Here is a 21,824-nt window from a genome sequence, read left to right on the forward strand (position 1 = left end):
CCCTCTGGTTTCCACGAGGAGGCCCCAGCTGCCGGCGAAAAGGGTCGATTCAGCCCTCTCCGCTTTCTACTATTTTCTCCGTGAATGCTTGTGAGCAGTGGTTCCTGGGGAGACCCCTTGGATGGGGCTTCTGAGTCCAGGGGTGCTCCCCGAGGGCTCCCAGGGGGCGGGGCCGGATGGGGGCGACGCCGCAGGCGCTGTGACATTTAAATGTGACATGCGGCACCCGCGGCCGAACTGCCTCCGCCTACACGCGTGATTAATCCTACATCAAATCGGAAGCTGTGCGGCGGCCGCTGCTCTAGAAGCCGGGCTTGGTGGGCCACGGGAGATGCCCTTTTTCTGAGGTTTACACAGTTATTGCCATGCAAATGCACTCAGGGCTTGGGACCCTGTTTATGTGCGAGAAGGCAGATGCCGCAACCCACCGGAAGGCTATCGACACCCTCCGCACCTGGTGGTGGTGGAGGTGCGAGAAATGAAGGGAGGCCCAGGCTCTCCCCAGGCCCTCGGAGACCAGACCCGCCAAGGGGGTGAGGCGCCCGTGTGCGTCCTGCCCCACCTCCGCCAAACCCCCAGCAGGAAGCGTGGTACACTCCAGGAGGCGCCGGCAGACGCGGAAGGTGAAACCAGCTCCAACCCTTTATTCTGGCTTTAAAATAAACAGATCAAAGAGTTTTCGTTTCCTGGTTTCAGGGCGGGGTCCCCTGGGAAAATCCCTGGACCAAAGAGGGAATGTGCGAAAAAGCAGGCCCAAGGCGCGTGGTCCGCCCACTTCCTCTTGGTTTTCCCCAAACTCAGCTGACGTCACTACCAGGGTCTCCCGGATTTCCCCCAGGGGCACTTGGGGAAACAGGGTCCCTAGAACTTGAAAACCTTTCCTGGAGGCACTTCAAGATATCTCTCTTCACGGGGCTTAAAATGCCCATAGCAAGAGGGAAGATCTGAAATCCAGATTAAAAGTCTCCTGAAATTCAAATGATCAGGCAAAGGGCTTGCCCACTCAGGTCTCCCAAAGGAAGCTGCTAGACGAGAGAGTAGCAGAGCTGAGAGACCCCAGTGTCCCTTGGGACTCCCTCAGACCGTTTTTGGTTTGTAAGAAATACACCACTGAGCAAGACTCATTCATTTATTTTTCAAGAGTAGTGCTTTGATCTGCTGAAAAAGAAGCACTGGCTTTTTTTCAAAGTGAGAAGCATGGATTCAAACTAATTAGCTGTGGGCCCCTTCACACATTATCCAACCTTCTTAGGCCTCAGTTTTCTCATCCATAAAATGGTGTTAATAATACTAACCTCTTACGGTTATTGTGAGAATAAATGAAACAATACACAAATTATGTACAAATCCTTGTACGTATGCCATAAAAGGACTGGAAGGATATATAACCTACAACAAACTATTAACTGCAGGTTCCTCTGGAGAGAGGATTGGAAGTGATGGGGAGAGATAAAAAGAACTGGGATGTTTTACTGCAAAGACTTCAGTACTGCTTGCATCTTTTATATTGAAAATACATTTATGCATAATACAGGGACTGATTCATGGTATATTAGGTTGTTAATTTTTAAAACTGAGATTTAGCTCTAACTCAGTTTTCCTTTGGGGCTTCTGGTTCAAGGTGGCAGACTGGGCATGTAGTGTTTTTGTTTGTTTTACACTATTATGATAAACTTGTCATATGCTTCTCCTTCTTAAGCCAAATCTCTAGACATGCTATAAATCACATATTAACACAAAACCTGTAACAGCCCAGGAAAATGACACAGGGGATTCTCAAGGATCAGGAATTTTAAGTAACCCCTGATAGAAGGGGATCGAAGGAGGAAACCACAGACCACAAAATGCCCAGGAGAGAAATGCTGCCAGCACGTGGGGTGCAGGGGAGAAGCCGATCCTGCAGCAGGAAAGCATCCAGGTGCAGCCACCTGGGAGACCAGTGGACAGGAAGCAGGAGCAGCAGCCAGATACCCCTCCTCTCCCATCTCCCTTTCCCCAGACCCAGAGCCCAACAGGCTCTGGCTTCAGCCCCCTTTTTCACTCTGTGGCTATTATTCCATTTCTGGTGCATGGAGATGTATATCTTATTTTTAAGTACATCTCTATCTTTTTTAATTTAAAAAAATGTTTTTACTTATCACGACTTTATTTAGAACAGAGGGATACGCTTAAAGCATGAATTCACAGCATGAACTTGATCAAAAAAAGTTGAAGTGATCAATTTTTCAGGAAAATATAAAGTCCAAATATTGGTTTGGAAGAAAAACAAAAAACTTGAAAAAGGACTAACCCTTAAATAAGTGGACAAGTAGGCAAAGACCTACACACAAGACCCGGTTATAAAGGCAAGAGCTCCCAAACCTTTACCAACAGAAAATGCCCATGTTACATAAACTGTTTCAGGGCATAGGAGAAGATGGGAAACTACCTAATTTCATGACACTACCATAATTCTGACACTAAAACTGGATAAGGGCAGTAAAAGGAAAGAAAACTTAAGTCATATTTTCTATGAGATGCAAATGATCTTAATTGCAATTGGCATCCTGAATCCAGCAGCGTTTCTTAAACAAACAGTGCATCTCAGGCCGCTATGCATGGTTGTGCAGGTTACACACTGCACAACTTGCTGTCGTGTGCATGAGTTTTTTAGTGAACAATAGAGCAGCCTGCAACCCTGTAAATCAGATCAAATGGGGTTTATTCCGGGAATATAAGCCTAGATCAATGTTAGAAAATCTTTTTGTGCAATTCACTACATTGATAGATTAAGGAAGAAAGGAGAATACAATCATCTTAACATATTTGAGAAAAGCATTTGTTAAAATTTAATACTGATCTCTGCTTAAAGAGAACAACAACAAAATAATACTCCTGGAAACTAGCAATAAAAAAGACAACAAATTTCCTTAACTTAAGTAAATCTATAATTAGCATACTATTCAATGGTGAAGTGTCAAATGTATTTGTATTAAACGAACAAACAAAAAGAATGGGCAAAGAATATCACAAAGAAGAGGAAATAGGAATAGCCAAAGAATATAAGATATAGTGCCTCATTAGTAATCAGGGTCATAGGTACATTGAGATGCCATTTTTTTTGTCCATGAGATTGGCACAAGTGAAAAATAATAACAAATGTTGGTGAGAGAGTGAACAGGTTCTCTCTAAAAGTACAGTGAGAATATAAACTGGAGTAACATTTTTGGAGGACAGTTTGACAACATCTATTAAATTTTAAGTGCACATAATTTTCAATTTCGCAATTCCATGTCTAGCTAGTCTCCAGAGAAAAATTCATGGCTATTCACACATGGGTTGTGTACCGTCCACGATTTTTCATTTTCATTGTGGAGGTGTTTGGAATAGCAGAAATCAGGATACTTTGCTGGGGATTAGATTTGTCCCTGTTGCCTTTTCTCCAGTGTAGAAATGCTTTGGAATCACAGACCTTATAACCTTATAATTATTCTCTTAAAAGATCCACCACTTTGGAGCCACTGATATCAGAGGTGGCCTCTTTGCTCTAGTTGAGGAAAGAGGGTGCTAAGAAGACCCACTGTGTTCTAATGGTTTAAAAAGAGAAGTAGCCAGACCCCCCTCCCCACTCCCAGTGCGTCCCCAGGGATGGAAAGGAAGTGGTGGATGCTAGAACTTGTCCTGCTTGGCTTTCCTGGGCAGATTGACACATGGGAATCTGTCTGTGACCTGAAGGAACTAGGTATTAGGAGCAGGTGCCCCCCGCCGAGCTCAGCACTGAGGAATTGACATATTCCCCTCCAAGGACAATGGCAGTTCAATAGGTGGGTCTAGATCAGTGCATTCCCGCACCACCTTTGCGTACCAGGGTCATCTGTTGGCACGGTCTCAGTACTGCGAAAGAAACGCAGGTTCTCTGCCAACTCGGGGTGTAGAGGCACCAACCACTGCGCCCTTTTTGACTCTCTAAGGAAGAGCTTCAACAGGGATCGGATGGGCTTTCTGCTGGTAGGCAAGTGGACACTGGAACTGAGGAAATAAAGAAAAGTGCCAGAGGATGTGCCTTCAACACTGTGGAGTGGGTGCTACCACTTCCGTAACTACTGGTCAGCTAGCAAAGACGTGGTTGTTTCTGTTTAGTATTTGAACAGCAGCGGCGGTCAACAGTTTATAAAGGCCTGCCTTGTATCTCGTGAGCCAGTGAAAGCATGGGTCTCTAGTGTATGGATATCTAGGCAGTGTAAAGCTGTTTACTAGCCTGTGTACTCCCACAGGGAGACTGAAGGTTCTTAAAGCAGAGGGTTGCACCCGTTCCCCAGATGCACGGCTTGGCACAATTCAGGCGTCGATAAAGGTTGCTTTAATGGTGCCTGTATCCCTTTCTCCTAGAAAGAAGGAGTGTATGGTAGCCCAGAATTGACACCTCCTGCTCATAAAATCAGACATACAATGCTTTCCTCCTGGAACCTACTTTGAGGTGGGTGATGTTTTATTATCCAAATCTTTCTCTTTTAACTCTCTAATGCTTGGTGAGTTAGATACTCCATAAACGTTGAGTATTATAGTAAAGGTGTTTTGTTAACTATTTTTTAATTGATTGTCTTGGAGGTTATAAGTACTCCCTGCTCTCCACAGTGACTTTTAAAAAACACCAGAAAAAAAGTTCAATTTTTCAAAACCCAGTAGGTTTGCCTATTTACAAACTCAGCAGCTTTCAAATTTCAGTGAAATTGTCGTCTTACTTCCACACAGATCAATCTCTGCCCCTAAAGAAAACACACACATGTATTTCATGGCACCTACATTTAAGCCACTGAAGGCTGGTCTCTTTGAGAGGGAGAAAGTAGTGGCAGGAAGTAATGGAATCTGGGGAGGCAGAGGTTCAGCCTACCTGTGTTGGGACTTTGGGGCAGTCGCTTGTCACCTGGGTGGTGAGATGTGACCCAGTGCCCTCCTTCCCCAGAGCTCAACAGGAGGAATGAATGTGGGTGAGCATTCAAAGCCAGAACGTGACACCTTCAAACACCACAATCACTACCTGGGGACAGCAAGATAGCCACCAACATCATTCAAAGCACACCTGGCCAAGTGTTTTGAAATAGCGGATCTCAATGGGACTTCTCTGTCCCATCCACCACATGTCACTCAGCTTCCTGCTGCTATGTGTGCTCTCAGGCCAGAGGTCACCTTGGGCTTCTCCTCTCTCTGACTGCTTGCTGGCTCCTAACACAAATAGATTATCCACTGTCTGGCAACTCCTTATCCACTCACACACCAACTCAAAAGGGCTTTTCCCTCCCCATTTTGCTTAGAAGCACTTAAAGTTCTTAAGTAAACAGGGGATTTTGTTTTATTTTTTGTTTTGGCTTCCTTTTAATGTGAACCTTTGGGGCTGTGCCGGCAAAAAGGGCCTCACTAGACATGATCCACTAATTCTACTTCTGGGTATATACCCCAAAAAATTGACACCAGGGTCTCAAAAGGTATTTTTACACCAGCCTTATTCACAATTACTAAAATGCAGAAGCAACCAAGTGGCCATTGACAGATAAATGGAAAAGCACAATGTGCTTATCCATACATATACGTACAACGGAATATTATTTAGCCTTAAAAATAAGGAAATAAAGAGCCTTAAAAAGGAAGAAATTCTGACATATGCTACAATATGGATGAAGCTTAAGGACATTATACTAAGTGAAATAAGCCAGTCACAAAAAGACAAATACTGTATGATTCCACTAATATGAGGTACTTACAAAATAGTCAAATTCATAGAGACAGACGTAGAATGGTGGTTGCCCAAGGCAGTGGGAAGGGGGATGGGGAGCTGTTTTATGGGTATAGTTTCAGTTTTGCAAGATGAACCACGTTTTGGGGGTGGATGGTGGTGATGATTGCACAACAGTACAAATGTATTTACCACCACAGAACTGTACACTTATAATGGTTAAGAGGATAAATTTTGTTATGATTATTTTACCACACTAAACATTTGGGGGGATAAAAGGGATATAATGTATGTAGCCTCACTCTGTTTTCCATATTTGGTGACAACTGTAATAAAATGTCTTTTTCAATAAAACAAACTATAAAAATGCACATTTAAAAAAAAAAAAGACAGTGACCATCCCCTCACATCAAGCCTAACTCTGGGGTGCTAAGAACCCCCTGGACTTGTTAAAAATGTAGATTCCAGGTTTTGCCTGGATCCACTGAGATTCCACATGGGCGGGGGGGGGGGGGGGGGGCGGGGAGAGGAAAGGGGGGCAAGCACAGGAATCTGTCTTTTTACAGTGTTCCTGCAGAGAACTCTGACTTGCAGTCACTTCTTTATGTAGATTATTCCAAAAGAAGATTAACAGTTTAGTAATTTCCTCCATCACTCTTTCAGGTTAACGAGCACACACTTGTCAAGCAGGTAGGACACGGAAGGCACTAAGGCAGATGCTAGGAAAACAGGGGGTGAATAATAAATAATAGGAGTTACTTGGTGAGTCTTCACTACACGTCAGTCAGGCACTGTTCTGAATGCTTACCCCGTGGATTGATTTGGTTAATCCTCACCGACATTCCAGGAGGTGGATGCTATTAACACACCCATTTTTGCAGATGAGAAAACCAAGGCACGGGGAGGTGAACTAACTTTTTTAAATCCTCACAACGAATAAATCTGGCTCCAGAGACTGCACCCTTTACCACCATAAACGAAGTCCTATTTTCAGAGAGCTTTGTAAGCTGGGGGGTACCTTGAAACGACCATAATAAGAGGCAGATTGAAACCCCTGTTAAATTGAGATACAGAGACAAGCACCGAGGGAGGAGCCCTATCTGGGATGACGGTGTGGACTCAAAAGATTTTTCACCCTTTTGCCAAACAGCTTAAAGGAGTGTGGAATTCCCCAGCAAATCCCTGAATGGAGCCACAAAGAATCAGCAAGAGTCAACCCACCCTATACAGCCCAGCACAGATCCACCCATTGTTCTAACATAGATGTCTACAAGACAGGGTACTACACAAGTGCCCGCCCGGGACCAAAGGAGAAAGCTGGCTATTTCCACTTTTCAGTTTCTAAAACCTCTTTTAGAAAGATTTTGTAACGTGCTCAGGTCAGGCTGAGAAGTGGTTAGACGTGAAACTGCTGATTGTCGGTTTTCCTTCCGCACTGTGCCTGCCTGCAATGGATTCACCTCAAAACTGTGATGTGGGAGGACAGAGAAAGCTGTCAGTCAATTTGAGACCCAAGAGTAAACTAAGGGGCATCCAGAGCAGGAAGATGACCCCATTTTAGGTGCTAAGCAGACATTATTAAGCCTGAATTAAGGTGGCAGAGGTTGAAGGTCATTTTCCTAATGCGTCGATTCTTGTGTGGTGGCGTCTCAGAGATTGTGTGCAAACTGCAGTAGACACTGTCTGACCTCATACTAAGCTCACTTCTTCAAAGATGACAGGCTCTGTGGTTCCAAAGAAACAAACTGGTTAAAAAAAAGGCAGTGTAAGACGCTTGCTATTTTGAAGAGGTGTGAAATGCTGTCTGGGACTCGTACTTTTTTTCCCCTTTCTAATCTTAAAGACGAGCTATTAGAAGTTCCCTCCAACCTAAAAATTTATTTTGACTTTCATCAGTTTTTGAAATCTATGATACTCATATATTTTATTGATATATATCTCTCATGAGTACCTGTCTTAACAAGTTTAAGTTACCTACTTAACAAGACTAGATGCTAAAATGTCTACAGTTAACCCAATTTAAATAAAGAAAACAGGAGAGGTTTTATATACTACTAGATTTACGATGTGTCTCTAAAAACTCTGATTATAAATGTCCTTTACCCTCTCATTTGGCAGCTCTTTCAATGCACATATAAGCACAAGAGCCAAGCTGTATTTCTTCCAAGTAAGCAACTCAGAGGAAATACTATGGCCCAAATCTAATTTTGATATCCTAAATCAATGCTTTCATGGTACATATGAATTTGAAGCATAGAATTCAAAACCGAAAGGTTGTTTCTCTCCTTCTCTCCCGAATAAGCCAAACCAAAAAATAAAAACAAGGCACCCACCCTTGGAAACATTTCAGAGGCTAAAAGAGGCAACAAGAAAACAGGTCCAGTGAGATGTGGGATTTGGGACTTACTGGCCTTGGTGGCAGACAGCCGGAGTCCACCAAGGATTCCTGCCCCAGTCCCCTCCCCAGAGGAGGGCTGTTGCTGGGGAGCAGCTGCCCAGGCAGGGGCTACACTTGCCAGGACATCTGCGTCTAAGAGGGGACAGGTACTTCGTCTTTGCCAGTGGGCTATGAGCCGAAGACATGGGTATCACGTCTGTGCTAAGAGAGAAAAGGAGCAAATGTATCTTTACTCCCTTCTTTCCCCCATTGCCCTCTGAAGCTGAGAACTCCCAGGCAGGAACTAGGGGAGGGCAGATCCACAAGAGTTCTGGAGCCTGGGTTCCAAGTGACCTTGGGAAGCAAACCTGCCCATCAGGAGCACCTACATTCACTGTTAATGTGAACCAGAAGAAATTTAGCCTGTTAGCTGCTGGCTGACACGTGCCAGTTGGTTTGTTACAGTAGGTGGCACTACTCTAAGTGTTACATTCCAAGGGGCTGAGATTGGGGGCTGGAGGAGGGAGTAAATGCTTACAGGTGAGTTAAAAGGCTAGGAAAGAAATACATTTTTTCCTTCTATGGAAAACTTTAACACAGGGATTGTAATCTCAAATGCCTGCAACACGAGCCAGGTCATGTGATACTAATAGCTATTAACGCCTACGCAACACTTAACATGCAAAAGGCACTGTTCTAAGCACTAACTCATTAGTTCTTCCAAATTTGTGAGGTAAACTTTTATAATACCCATTTTGCAGATGAAAAAACTGAGTCCCGCGGGGGGTTAAGTAATTTGCCTAAGTGCCCATAGCTAGTCAGTGGCAGAGGCAGGGTGCAAGGCCAGGCAGCCGAGCTCCAGAGTCTTGCTCTGTTCACTACTTTATACACACACCTCTCACAATGTGAGTGGGTAGAGGGATCAGACGAAGTCTGAAGCAATTAGGGAATCATATCCAGACTGAAGAGTTCAGCTATTGCGCCTGATGACTTCCACATGTATTATAGATTTTCCCATCGTTCAAGAAAAGCCAGAAATCCCAATTTTATATAAAATAGCCTCATTTTAAATTGTTTCCATTTTGTTTTAACCCACTGCAGCCCAAACAAAGTCCATCAGCAGACCGAGTGTAGCCTGGGCTTGGCCACTTTCCACCTCCGCTTTCAGAGCAGCTGTACCCAAGGACCACACTGTCTTCTGCTTGTCCATAGGCTCTGGGGAATTCTGGGTCTGGAAGCCAGAAGGGGAGTCAACTCGGCAAACAACAGCTCCTTCAGGCCCGCTGATATGAATAATTAATTTCTGTTTTCTCACTGCCAGCTTGCAAAGGTTACCAACAAGCCCAGCATTCAGGAAGCAACTCTGTGCCCTTCTGAGATAAAGAGAACAGGCATGAGGCGGTCCTAGGGATGTTCAGGGAGCCCCATAACAAAATCCGGCATGGAGGCCTGTGTTCAGAGGGAGCCTGTGGATGCCCGTGCAGGCCCGTGTGTGTGCTCCCTGCATGGCTGCCACAGTGGGGCTGTCAGAGTCTGCAAGGCTCATCAGAGACATGACACTCTGTGGCTTTCGCTGCTGTCAGCGGGTGAGGGCTCTGAATTCCTCAAGATGCTTTAAAGTAAAACAAAAAGGCGCAATTCTGCAGCTGAACCAAGGCAAGGCAGCTGCATACAAAGCAGGCCTTTCTCCACACCAGGACCACAACCTCAGCTAGACAGCACCCAGGTCTCACCTTCCTCCAGGGCTGCAGCTGTGAGGCATCCGTAATTGGATGCTCCACTACTCTGGCTCTTGGATTATTCAAACTGCAGGATTTCCAGAAGCCTCAGGTTTCCGTTAAGGATATGACCAGGCAACAAGATGAGTAAGATACCATTTTTCACCCTTCCTGTCTATCTCAGCAACAGACATGGCTAAACCAGTCATGACTGTGATGATAATAAGAAAAGGAACCAATACACACTGTTTACTGTGTGTCAGCTGCTAAGTGCTTTCTATATTGAGTCATTTTATCTTCACACCAACTTTGTTAGGCATTGATATCTTATTATTAATCACCTTCAGTCTACAGAGATGGAAACTGAGGCACAAAGAACGTAGGTTAGCTCAGGGTCCCAAAGCAGTTAAGTAGCAGAGCTGGGATTCCAACCCAGGCAATGTGGTCCCAGACAGGTTGCCCTTGACCATCATACCAGTGGCTGTTTACATTTACACAGAGCTTACTGTATGCCAGGCCATGCCACATGTTTTCCAAAGATCACTCCATTTAATCTCTATAATACCAGGTGATGTATAATCATCTCCACTGTACAGAAAAGAAAATAGGTTTACAGAAAGTTGAGGTAACTCGGTTAAAGGCACAAAATAAAAAGCAGCCTATAGCTTGGATCCAAAGCTGGGTTCCTCCGATTCCAAGCCAAGCTCTTAACCATTACTTGGTACAGAGTCCGAGCTCATCTAACTGACTGGTGTTCTTTAAATTAGAGCTGGAAAACCACTTAGTCCAATCACCTTATTTTAGAGATGAGGACCTGCAGCCTGGAGAGAATAAGAGTTAGTGAAGAGATGGAGTAGAGTAACTTTGGCCCCAGAAAGAGCTGGGTTCCAATTCTAGTTCTGCCCTTTATTAGCTGTGTGACCTGGGCAAGTGACTTAATGTTTCTAGGCTTATTACTATAGAATGGGAATAATAATCCTTAGTCTCATGGGGCTGTACTGATTAAAATATATGTGTAATATGCACCTTTACTACATATGTGGCATCGCAAAACTATTTCATTATAGTCCGATATCTCCCCATTATAGATTGATAGTTTCAAATTTTTGTTTATGTCTGTTTTTATGATTTGAATTAAATTATGGTGTAAGTGATGAGTAGGCTGCAAGGATGACCCCCAAAATCTAATTAATAAAGACCTTGGAAAATTGCAGTGCACTTCTGGAACTTTTTTGAGCGTCACACTCATTCCAAATGTACAAAATCGCCAAGGAAATCACATTTCTCAGAGATCTGGGCAATCTAGAGATCTGGGCACATTTAGGCCTTCCACCTTCACAAATAAATATACTACGAGATCAATGACATTGTGGACAAAATAGGTTTCCATGTTTTTAAATTCTAGTATCCTTTTTATAATATTAGTGATTTCATGATTTTGCTCCTGGCACCATGGACCATGCTGTGATGGCTTGTCAGGTTCCTTTGCACAAACATCAAGATTGGGATGTATATCTGGTTTCATTTTCGGGGTTCTTATTTTTCGTTGCCATGGCTAATTGTTTAGCAGGATTCGCCTATGTGACCAGCCCCCTTGAAAGTCTCAAACCGAGTTTCTCGAGGCAAGATATTCCACACATGTCCTAGTAATTTGCTATTAGAGACAGAGCACTCTTATATGGCCTCAGACAAGGAAGGACGTGAAAAGCCTGTGCTGGACCTCTCTGGAGTCTGCTGATACATATATTTTTCTTGCTGCTTTTGCTCTGTATCCTCTGTAAAAAAAATCTTAGCCATGAGTATAATCTGCTGTTGAGTCTTATAAGTCCTTCTAGCAAATACCAAATAAAACAATAGAGAAACAATTTAGCCATTTCTAATGTTGTTTTTTACATTTTTGAGATCCGCCCTCTCACATACACATACAAACAGCTATGGTTACCACTTGGCCTTAGTGAGACGGGAATTTAGAGGTTTTGAGGAAAATACTTTGGTTTCTTAAGCTCAGAAGAGCCACTCTTCTGTATGAATATAGGTTGGGTGTTCGTATTAGTCATGATACACTAGGCAATTCTGCAGTAACAAACAGCACCAAACATTTCAGTGGCTTATAATAATGATGGCTTATTTCTCACTCTAGTATATGTCCTTTGAGAGTTCACTGGGAGCTCTGCTCTGTTTTGCCCTTTCTCCAAAACCCAGCTGACAGTGATTGGCATGGTGGGAGTAGCCCTTGTACTGACCTGTGTCTTTTTTGTCTTTGTAGCCCCAGAATGTCATAGCTCCTGGCATATAGAAGGTACTCAATTAACGCTCATGAATACCTGGACATTCATTTCATTACTTGAGTACCTTCTATATGCCAGGAGCTATGACATTCTGGGGTTACAAAGACAAAAAAGACACAGGTCAGTACAAGGGCCCCTCCCTCCATGCCAATCACAACCCCAAGAGCAGGAATGAGGCGTGCTGGTAGAACCTCAAGTTTGGGACATTCTGCTCCCTGCGCCAAGTCTAGAAAACACAAACGGTACCGGTAAGATGGAGCCAGAGGAATTAGGCCAGCCCCATTCTGCAGCAATTCAAAGGGCCATCTGGACCATCATGGTGATGGGAAAGCGACTGAAGAAGCGGATGGTCCTTTTATGTACATATCTCATCCAAACAAGCCCTGATGTTCCCCAAGAGCTGGTCTAGTTATTTAAAATCACTGCATGTGGCACATTAGAAAAGAAAATGGCATCACTGGAAGAGAAGCCTGGACTCAAAACAGCCCCACCTGATGAAATGGTCTGGAATTAGAGAGTGGTGATGGTTGTACAACTTGGTGAATATACTAAAAACCATGTTTCCCAAAAAATAAGACCTAGCCAGACCATCAGCTCTAATGCGTCTTTTGGAGCAAAAAATTAATATAATACCCAGTATTATATTATATTATATTATATTATATTGTATTATATTATACCCAGTCTTATATTATATAAGACCCGGTCTTATTTTACTATAAGTTTTTACTATAAGTTTTTATTTTACTTATAGTAAAATAAGACCGGGTCTTATATTAATTTTTGCTCCAAAAGATTCATTAGTGCTGATTGTCCGGCTAGGTCTTATTTTTGGGGAAACATGATATACACTTTTAAAAAAAGGTGAATTGTACAGTATGTGAATTATCTCTCAATAAAATTAACTAATTAATTTTTTAAATAGGAGGAAAAAATAACCCTACTACTTAGCTCTAAGCAAACTTGGGCGTGTCAGTGAACCAGTCAGAGACTCAGTTTCCTCACCTGCAAAATGAGAATAGTAGTACTTTCCAATTGAACAGAACAGTAGACTCTTCTAATTATTAAATGTGATAAGGTAGGTTTAAACACTTAACACAGTACCTTGTAGAAACTAAATACATTCTAGTTCCTTTCCTCCTAAGTGCCAGTAAAAACTTTAAAACCATCATTTTCTCAGCAGATACAAGATATGACACAAGCTATAGGCAGCCTCCCTTCAGACAGTCTTGTCTCAGGCAGACTGGAGCAAGGATCACATGGGAAGGCAGAAACACAAACCGAAGCTGACGCAGGTTTACTCTGCAGCTATGCAGTGCAGAAACAGCAAGAGCGATTCACGTGCTGTAAATACAGCTACAGAGACAGAGCGGTGGCACATAAGGCAGGTGGGGCACAGAGATTTCTGCTTATCGTTCTAGTTGTGTATGCAAACAGTCCAGTTTCCAAAAGCGTCAAATCTCTCTCAACACCTGGAGAAGTCCCTGGGGGTACCCTGAAACCCTAATGTTGGCAGAGACACCATGTATCAAGTTCTTGCTATGACTCCTCAACACCAGAATGAACCCAAACAGAATTGTCCAGCACAGCACCAAATCAAGGCATTGATATTTTCATTGAGCTTCTCATTTGTGACTATTCTGAAATCAACCAGGCATTTACCAAGTGCTTGCCATGTCCTCAGCCCTGTGAGAAATATAGTTGTGAGGGAGAAAAAGAAGCATAAGCCATAATTTCTGCTCTCCGGGAGCCTGCTAACCTCTTCGTTTGGGAGCAGCACTTCACAGTATATATATATGTAAAAGGCATCGTGCCTTGCACGGAGCAGTGGTTCAGTCATTATTTGTTCACTGGTTCAATGACTTAATAGATGGCACAATAAGACAATTGTGCAAGTGTGGGGCTCCCTCTAAGAACCACAAGATGGGTTGGAGTAGTTGGAAAGGCTTGTGTCAGAGTCTGCTAGTTGCCTACTCAGTATCAATTCTTCCATTTTCCCTTGTAACAGAGCCCTCTCTTTTATAGAAGGTGACCGTATGCTCAGATAAAATACTACATTTCCCAGCCTACCTTGTAGCTAGCTAGAGTGGCTAATGAGCAATTGTCGAGAGGCTTCCAGGAAAGTGACTTAAAAGGCAGACCAACAGCTACCACTCATTCTCACATCTTTCCTCCATTTCTTTTAATTCATGTCTGAAACATGAGTGTGATGGCTGTATTTCGAGCAGCTATTTTGGACCCTGAGGCAACTTTGAGACAGAAAAACAGAAAGAAAAAAGAAGCCTGAATTACTGATGATGGTGGAGTCCTGGTCCTCTCCCTGGACTGCTTACTTCTGGAATTCTTTTACGTGAGAGATAAATAAACCTCCATCCTGCTTAAGCCACTTTCTGGGGTTTTGTCATCTGCAGCAAACCCACATCTTAAACAATACAAGATTCCATGAAAAAGCCAGGTCTTAAAGGAAGGGTTGGCTTTGTGAATGGGCAAATGGAGGTAGGAGGGCATCTCAAATGTCAGAAAGAACACAGGAAGAGACACTGGCAGAAATAAGCACTGGCTGAATGCAAATGGGTAGAGAGTAGGAAATAAGAAGAAACCGGATGACGGTTTTATAGATGTTGCGGAGACAGGGCTTGATTGGGGAAAGACCAGGGACCACAAAGGACCAAGAAAGCTTGTTTCCCTCCAAAGCAGCAAAACACCTCTGGACCTGGAGGGAGGTAAGAAAGGAGAGAAAGAGGAAGATGACGAGGTTTGGGGAACTTCACGACATGGAGAGACGTGACTATGAGCTGCGGCTTGGTTTAGCCAACTGAAAGTTCCTGTACTTAAAATAATAACAATAACACCATCGAAGATTCTTAGATGCCCGACTGTTGTGCACTTAAATACATTATTTCACTGAAATGTCACAACAAGTCTATGACATAGTCCTATCATTATCACACCCACTTGGCAGACAAGCAACCTGGAGCTGAGAGAAAGTTAGTAACTCATCCAATGGATGCCTCACAATCTTGCCAGCTGGGGAACGTCAAGCCCAATTTTCAGATGCAAAAAGTTTTTGTACCATTATTTCAAAGTCAGGAACATGTATGAAGATCCTGACTTTTAAAACATAAATATCCACAGTCAAATACAGAGTGTCACGCAGGGACTCAGCTCCCGCTCCCCGCACAAGAACACAGGATATGGTGAGGCCAAAAAGGAACACCCACGGAGCCATAGATAGGGGCATCATACCACTATATTCTCACTGGCGGCTAGCTTGGAGACACAGGAAACAGGAGCCACATGATCCGCAACCTGCCGTCCACTTCTCTGTCAACCAACCAACCCCCTCGTGTAGCCATGGCAGTTATATTAGTGGCTAATGGCTAACTGGTTACAGCTGATGGCCATCTAATAACCAAGCCAGCACCTTTCCATGTGAGGCCAAGAGCCTGGAAAAGGCTCTCTGGGACTCTGTCCCCATACAGAGCCAATCGCTTTGTGAATAGTTTCTTAGCCAAAAGAAAAACATAGAGTAGAAAAGTGTTCAGGCTTGGTCACATTTCTTACTTGTGGAGGAGGAATGAATTGTTAAACAAACCCACCCAGACACTCTGGCTGGCTGGTAATGTGTTCATGAAGTGTAGACGGTGTTATGATGGGGGTGAGAGGAGGGGAGAGGCCAGCTTTGAAGAACAAAGCAAACAGTAACGCAATGTCAACTTCAGTTACAAATGAATCACAGCCAGCCACCAGCTCATGCGTCTCAAATAGTTTTTTAATATCTCTCCGCAACAGGGAATGGAAATAAAAATTACTCTATCACGGCTAAGGCTGAAAATCCAGTATTTTGAATTAAGTTATTCAAACACATTCACTGAACACAAGAAATTCCTTCTGGAGCAAAAAAATCTCATTAGTTACTAACAGGAAGGGGGAAAAAACCCATCAGGTTACAAATGAACTAGGTAACATGAGTATCTAGCAGGAAATGCATTTCCTGTGAAGATTAGAAATAAAAAGTCTGCATCGGCAGCTTGGCAGAATCTGATGGTAGGGCTTCTCACATTGAGAATCTAGAATTCTACAGCTGACCCAGAACAGCATTAAATGCTGCAAGTTAAAGAGAGTCCTGTTTGGGACCAGCCTAGTGGCTCAGGCAGTTGGAGCTCCATGCTCCTAACTCCGAAGGCTGCAGGTTCGATTCCCACATGGGCCAGTGGGCTCTCAACCACAAGGTTGCCGGTTCGACTCCTGCAAAGGATGGTGGGCTGCGCCCCCTGCAACTAGCAACGGCAACTGGACCTGGAGCTGAGCTGCGCCCTCCAGTACTAAGGTTGAAAGGACAACAACTTGACTTAGAAAAAGTCCCAGAAGTACACACCGTTTCCCAATAAAGTCCTGTTCCCCTTCCCCAATAAAATCTTAAAAAAAAAAAAAAAAAGAGTGTCAGTTTTACAAGGCTGACCCAAGTTCCAGTGCTGACCCAAGTCCAGACAAGCAGTTTGATTCTGGGTAAATTGACCTCTCCAAGCCTCAGCCCCTTCACCTATAAAATGGGACTAATAATTTCCACCTGCAGGGATGGCTGTGAGGCTTCACGCGATGGTCTGCTGCTCCTGTTACTATGACTGACAGGCCTCCCATCTTTGGTGTTCTCTGATTAAAATCCTAGGAAAGGAAAAGCCATAGGATCCAATGGAAAGAGCCTAGATCCAACTCACAGACCCTGCCTTGAGGGTCATGAGCACATGAGCTTGAGTTTACTTTTAAGGACTCTGGGGTCCTTATCTGTCTGGAGAGGGGCAGGATTAGACTAACCGTAAGATCTCTTCCTGTTCTAGGCTCTTGAATGTCATTGAAGTTCTAAGTAACAGTCCTTAGCCGCTCCTTTCAGGATTTAACAAGTCACCTGCTAGAAAGTTGTTTCTTTACCTAAAACCTATGGTTTCTACCCCAGGAGCCAAAGAGTCAGTGAGAACCTTAAAGGCAGGTCACCAACTTTTGCAGTCGTAGCCCTTAACACAGAGGCATGAAGTAAGACCTCGATAAATCCTTGTTGAGTGGGATGGATGGATGGATGGATGGATTCCAAGGGCCAGCAAAAATGGAGACTGCTTGTTCTCCACTGAGCAAAGTTTAATGCAAGGAGAAAATGCTATCAATTTAAAATCATAATGATATTTACTTTGTCATCTGAACTAAAACCAGAATATCAGATGAATAGTCACTGCCAGTCAAAAGGGTGCCTGACCCTGAAAGCCATCTTTGGGCTTTGCTAGAAGAGAGCATTTTGGTCTACAAGGAGTACATGTGTGGCCTAGGGGATACCACAGGCTGCAGAAGGAATGCATAAACCCCAAGAAGGACATGTCATTCAACCTTCCTAGCAGGGGTAGCCCAGAAGTACGTCAGCGTGAAAGGTAAAACACCAAGGCCTTCTCCTGTGGTTATGCATTATGGCTGCCCAAGAGTGCCCAGGTGAGGAGAGGTCTCAGATCCACCAGGGATCTGAGGCCAAGTCTACCCAGGAGCCCTGAAAGTTGACCTCAGCAGCAGATGCACGGTCTGCTGGGGACTTTAGTGATAAAAAAAATAATAACACACACACACACATATACGCTACACAGGTGTGCACGTACTGGGCATTGTGTTCCAGATGCTTTGTTAAATGCTTTCAATATTTTATTGTATTCGTTCTTAACTGTCCTGAGAGGGAGGTGCTATTATTTGAAAGCACAGGCACAGGAGCCAGACTGCCTGGGTTCAAATCCTAAGTGCCGCTTATAAGCTGGGTGACCTTGAACAGGGTTATTGAAGCTCTCTGGGCCTCAAGATTCTCATATGTAAAGTGGAAATAATTATAGTGACCGTCTCATACAGCTGTTGTGCGGTATAAATGAGTTCATAGGTGTGAAATGCTTAAAACAGCAGCTGGCACAAAGTCAGCCCTCAGTGTTAGCTATTCCGATCATTCCCATCTAATTGCCAGAGACTGGGGAAAGGTAAGTGGGTTGCCCCTGGCCTCACACCCGGTGAGAGGCCGGGACAGGATACAGACACAGGTATGACTCCATGGCACACATGACCTAATACAGCTGCTTCTAGCTCTGCAGCCCCCAACCCCCATCCCATTCACTCCACAACCCTCATCCATGGCAACGTGGCCTAGGCTACCAGGTGCTCAAAGGAAGATACTAAAAGAATGGGGGTTTTAACTTATTTGAACTCGGATTTGGCTGCTATACGGAGAAACAAAACAAAACAAAACCCATGTGTCTCGGTACAGGGCTCTGCCCCTCCCTCATCTAAGAGAAAACAGCCCTTATCAGAGGCAGGAGCACCTCTGCCTCTGGACCTTTTAAAAAGAGGTCTCATGTGCTCTCTTTCCTAGAAACCCTGAGAGAGAGGCACAGCCTGAATTGCCCAATAAATCCAACCTTTAGTCAAGGATATCTGAACACAGGAAAATGGCATGGTTGCTGGTGGAGAGGGAGAAACAACATGAGGGCCAAGCCAGCAAAAGAGCCTCAAGAGTGCAGATGACCCCTCTGCCCTGGGTTCTGCTCTGCTGCCTGGAAGGTTCTAGGAAGAGTCTGAGCCAGGAAAAACACATGCATCATAGAAACCAAACCATCTGTGATCCAGAATGATCTGGGAGTGAGACGCTTTGAAGCATCAAATCAAAATAACCTGTAGTCATGGTTAGTAAACACTATGGATATTTGCTATGTGCCAGGACCTGTTCAAAGCCCTTTAGAAATAATATCTCATTTACTCTTCCTATCAACAGCATGAGGTAAGCAGTGTTTATTAGCCTCATTTTACAGATGAGAAAACTGAAATACAGAAAATTCAAATAATTTTTCCCAAGGTCACACAAGCAGTCTAGCTTAAGGGCCCATAGTTTTTATCAGCGTTTTCAAAGCTTTTTGTCCAACCCACACCGGAAACACATTCCACACCAGGATCGATGCTACATCACACATTTATACATAATTGAAACAAAGTTCTTAAACAGAATAATATTCACCATTACCATGTGCAATGCACTCCGATGTTTTCTATCCTGTTCCATCCCATTTAAAAAAATACATCATTCAATTAATATGTATGGAACACCTAATACATGTTAGACGTTCTAGGCTTTGGGGCTAAGTCAGTGGATGAAACAGACAAAAATCCTTACCCTCTGGGAGCTTGCATTTTACCGGAGAAAAAGATGAATACGATCCACGTGCAAAATTGTACCATCTGAGATGGTAATTTGGTGAGTGAGGAGAAAAAGAAAGCAGGGACGGCCAAGGGTGACCAAGGAAGGCCTGACCATGCTTTCATTCCTCACCTCACTGATTTCCGTGGGCTGTTACTCACAGTGTGAAAACACCTGCCCTTAATCCTTCCACTCTAGTGACTCTCTGTATGTCTTCCTAGATTGTGAGCCCATGTGCACTTGGATGTGACCACGTGCACATGTGTGCACATGTATAGGAGTGTGTGGAGGTGTGGGCATACATGTATGCATGTGCATATCCACCCCCATTCACTTCCTTACTGGAGACGTTTTGGAGACAGGAGGCAGGATACCCATATGCAGCTCTGCAGGGGTTCCCTACCAAGCTTGCCCTGCAAAGAGGTCCTGGAATGGGGCTGGAGATACAGCCTGGGCACCCCTAGCCAAAGCCACGAGTGCCAAACATGTGCCTTGGCTGGAGTCTGCCGTCCAGAAGAAGGAGAATCTTTATCATTGATCCACCCAGAGAGGGCACCTTTTGTAAATTGTTAGGCCAGAGGGAACAGAGTTCCTCATTGACATCAGGATGCTCTATGTGCTAGAGTACCCTTAGGAAGAGAGGAGATAGCTCACACAAATAAGTCACTCCCTGGGGAAACTCCAGTGCATTGGGCACACCTGGCAAGGTGATTGGTGTGGGTCTGAGGGGAGATGGGATTGGAGCCAGCTCCGAAGCACCTCTGGGCCACTTGGGCAGCCTCCATTTGGAACTTGGCACTAGAGTGAAATCTTCAGACTCTTCCTTTAAGTTAAAGGGGCACATAAAAAATGTTACTAGCATGAGTGGCAAAAGCATGAGCTATGGGAAATGCAGCCAATTTCTGCTAATGAATAAGCGTAATTGATCACAACAAATGACTGGATGGATCTTCCAAATGTGCTTTTAGCAAAGCAGACAGTTTTTCATTCAAATGCAAACTTATCCAGCTAAGATCTAATAATGGAGATTTTGGAACAATCCCAGCATCAGTGATTTCTTTTCTTTTCTTTTCTTTTCTTTTTTTCACTTAGCAGGAAAGCATCTGAAGTTCCTGGTCACAGCTTGAACTACCCAGACGCCAAGTTGTGCTTTCCCTATAGCTGAGGAGACTGTGACTGTCCCTCGGGCAGCAAAGGGGGCAGTCACAGGTCACCTCACACGGCTGTCCTTTCCTCCTCAGCCCCATTCCCACGCCCTGATCTATGAGGAGCTGGGTGGGTGGGAGACAGTCAGTTCCGTGCAATCATCCACTTGTTCAAGAAATATTTATTGAGCACTTATTACTATGTGTAAGGGGATTCAAAGATGACTAAGACCAGGTCCTGTCCTGGGAAGAGAGGGCAGATGTGAAGGGAAACAACAAAGGACTGGAAGTCCCAGTAGAGGTCTCAGCTCTCTCCAACCAAGCACCAAATCGTTCTGAGCTTCGGTTAACTCCTTTATCAAATAAAGGCACTGCATGAGACATGATATCTAGACACTAGGCCAGCTTGAAGACTCTATGATTCTAAGCCTTCTCTTCCCACTCAGGCTCCTAGGCTCCTAGGAAGCTGACAGATCAAGCGCAGCCTTGTAGGAAGGGGGCCAGTCAACAAAGGCAGGGGGCCATGAGGAAAAGGTACATTTTCCCAAAGGAGAGCCTGTTTCAATTTGGCCCAAACACCAAAACAGGCTGGAGTAAAGGAGAGATAAATTCAGAAAATTAAGTGGAAGGTTTAGACTTCCATATGGAGGAATCCAGGGGAAATGGGAACCACTGGAGTTCGTGCAGAGGATACTAGCGGGTGTCAGTGCAGGGGCATGGGGCGGGCCCAAAGGAATCTGGGGGGACCTGTGGAGGATGGGTTGAAAGGGGCCAGAACGGATAATGTTGCAATAGTCAGAGCAGAAAGGCTGAGGCCTCAGCAAAAGATTCCTCCCACGGTCTAGCCAAGCGCATCATTCCATCACCCTCCAGCCATCGCTATAATGCGTGTTTTCATAAACTCGCCTAAGCTGAAATCTTTAAGGTTGCACTCTCTTTTCTTAAGTTCCACCAGTGGCTTCAAGGTAAACACATAAATCGTATCTCCCTTCAAAGGAGAAGCCTGAAGTTAAACAGGACCAACAAGGTGTGCCAGGGATGGGGTGCAGGAAGCGGCCAGCACCCCTGGGGAAGCCCCCCCCCCCCAAGGAAGCGCGAGACGATCCAGCGAGAGGTGAGCCTACCTGCAGAGCAGCCGTCTTCGTGGTCCGAACTGTTGTGGCTGCAGTCACTGCTCCTCTCCGGCGAGCTATGGCTGGGTGAGTCTCGCTCCGGCACCCACAGGAACCTCTTGCGCCGCCACCGGGGGAGGTGCTCGCGGGCCCCGCGCCGTGGGGGCTCGTCCACCGCTAGGGGCGAGCCCCTCCCGTCCTTGGCCTCCGACTCCAGCTGCTCCAGGTCGCGGCTCTGGCGCTGCTGCCGCCGGCCCCCCGGGATCA

General features: G+C 44.7%; 1 protein-coding gene across 1 annotated transcript in view; it reads right to left on the reverse strand.

The window, feature by feature from the left end:
* The window catches only part of ABR (ABR activator of RhoGEF and GTPase), a 172,245-nt gene extending 150,523 nt beyond the window's left edge, over positions 1 to 21,722 (reverse strand). The window contains exon 1 of the mRNA XM_081029805.1: positions 21,570 to 21,722. The gene's annotated coding sequence lies outside the window, so the exon portion shown is untranslated. The remainder of the gene's footprint in view (positions 1 to 21,569) is intronic.
* Positions 21,723 to 21,824: the final 102 nt, after the last annotated feature.

This window comes from Rhinolophus hipposideros, assembly GCF_964194185.1.
Source record: "Rhinolophus hipposideros genome assembly, chromosome: 20".
Lineage (NCBI taxonomy): Eukaryota > Metazoa > Chordata > Mammalia > Chiroptera > Rhinolophidae > Rhinolophus > Rhinolophus hipposideros.